This window comes from Panulirus ornatus, chromosome 41 (assembly GCF_036320965.1).
Source record: "Panulirus ornatus isolate Po-2019 chromosome 41, ASM3632096v1, whole genome shotgun sequence".
In the NCBI taxonomy this organism is placed as follows: Eukaryota; Metazoa; Arthropoda; class Malacostraca; order Decapoda; family Palinuridae; genus Panulirus; species Panulirus ornatus.
In genome coordinates, this window is record NC_092264.1 from 9337438 (window position 1) to 9339937 (window position 2500).

Consider the following 2500-nt stretch of genomic DNA (forward strand, 5'->3'; position numbering starts at 1 on the left):
TCCTCTTCTCCCTTCCCTCTCCCTCCACCACACTGTCATAGCGTCTTCTTCTCTCTCTTCCTTCCCTCTCCCTCCACCACACTGTCATAGCGTCTTCTTCTCTCTCTTCCTTCCCTCTCCCTCCACCACACTGTCATAGCGTCTTCTTCTCTCTCTCCCTTCCCTCTCCCTCCACCACACTGTCATAGCGTCTTCTCCTCTCTCTCCCTTCCCTCTCCCTCCATCACACTGTCATAGCGTCTTCTCTCTCCTCTTCTCCCTTCCCTCTCCCTCCACCACAGGTTGGCGTCCCGTTCACATCACCAAGCCTTCACAGAACATACAAACCTCCAACAGCAAGGATCGAATATATATATATATATATATATATATATATATATATATATATATATATATATATATATATATATATATATATATACCCTGGCCTGATCCAGGTACCCAATCTATCGACCAACCACGAGGGGAGGATGAGCAGCTGTGGGTTGACTGTGGACCGAATGCCGAAACCAGGATTCGAACCCTGCCCCACCTGAAATTCATATGAGTTTTCTATACACTTCCTCCTCTTCTTCACGCTATAGATTATCCCTCCCAAAGCCAGGTATAGGAGCATACGCCTGGGTAGCGTGTTGCGTGTCATGCCACCTCCGTCTCTCCCACTAAGGGTCAGGGTGAGGTGCCAAAGGGCTGGAGGACTGGAACCCCAAACCTGGAAATGATTCGTCTACTGGAACCCCAAACCTGGAAATGATTCGTCTACTGGAACCCCAAGCCTGGAAATGATTCGTCTACTGGAACCCCAAACCTGGAAATGATTCGTCTACTGGAACCCCAAACCTGGAAATGATTCGTCTACTGGAACCCCAAACCTGGATGTGGCCCGTCTACTGGAACCCCAAACCTGGAAATGATTCGTCTACTGGAACCCCAAACCTGGAAATGATTCGTCTACTGGAACCCCAAACCTGGAAATGATTCGTCTACTGGAACCCCAAACCTGGAAATGTTTCGTCTACTGGAACCCCAAACCTGGAAATGTTTCGTCTACTGGAACCCCAAACCTGGAAATGATTCGTCTACTGGAACCCCAAACCTGGAAATGTTTCGTCTACTGGAACCCCAAACCTGGAAATGATTCGTCTACTGGAACCCCAAACCTGGAAATGATTCGTCTACTGGAACCCCAAACCTGGAAATGTTTCGTCTACTGGAACCCCAAACCTGGAAATGATTCGTCTACTGGAACCCCAAACCTGGAAATGATTCGTCTACTGGAACCACAAACCTGGAAATGATTCGTCTACTGGAACCCCAAACCTGGAAATGATTCGTCTACTGGAACCCTAAACCTGGAAATGATTCGTCTACTGGAACCCCAAACCTGGAAATGATTCGTCTACTGGAACCCCAAACCTGGAAATGTTTCGTCTACTGGAACCCCAAACCTGGAAATGATTCGTTTACTGGAACCCCAAACCTGGAAATGATTCGTCTACTGGGACCCCAAACCTGGAAATGATTCGTCTACTGGAACCTCAAACCTGGAAATGATTCGTCTAGTGGAACCCCAAACCTGGAAATGATTCGTCTACTGGAACCCCAAACCTGGAAATGATTCGTCTACTGGAACCTCAAACCTGGAAATGATTCGTCTACTGGAACCCCAAACCTGGAAATGATTCGTCTACTGGAACCCCAAACCTGGAAATGATTCGTCTACTGGAACCCCAAACCTGGAAATGATTCGTCTACTGGAACCCCAAACCTGGAAATGACCCGTCTACTGGAACCCCAAACCTGGAAATGATTCGTCTACTGGAACCTTTGTGGACTGAGGTCGATTTTCTCTCTCTCTCTCCCTCTCTCTCTCTCTCTCTCTCCCTCTCTCTCTCTCTCTCTCTCTCTCTCTCTCTCTCTCTCTCTCTCTCTCTTTTCCCCACTAGGGGGGAGAGGGGAGGGGAGAGGGGAGAGGAGGGAGAGGGGTGTGTCCTCCTCCTCCTCTTCCCTATGAGCAGGGAAGGGGCAGCTCCATGGAAGTAAGCCACGTCCTACGAAAGTCCATATGTACCAAGTCTGGCGTTCAAAGTCTGGCGTTCAAAGTCTGGCGTTCAATCAAGCAGCAATCATTTCTGCCCTCACATCCATGGGTACCAAGACCAGAAAAAAAGGCAATCATATGCCATTTAAAAGGCAATCATGGGCCATTTAAAAGCCTTTTCTTCAGCCCAGTCTGTCCCAGCTACAGACGAACCCATATCGTAAAAAGGGCCAGGATGAACAGCTGGGTTATGCTAAGGGTCGCCTGCTTTATTTGGGTTCTGCTAAGGGTCGCGTGCCTTATTTGGGTTCTGCTAAGGGTCGTCTGCCTTATTTGGGTTCTGCTAAGGGTCGCCTGCCTTATTTGGGTTCTGCTAAGGGTCACCTGCCTTATTTGGGTTCTGCTAAGGGTCGCGTGCCCTATTCGGGTTCTGCTAAGGGTCGCCTGCCTTATTTGGGT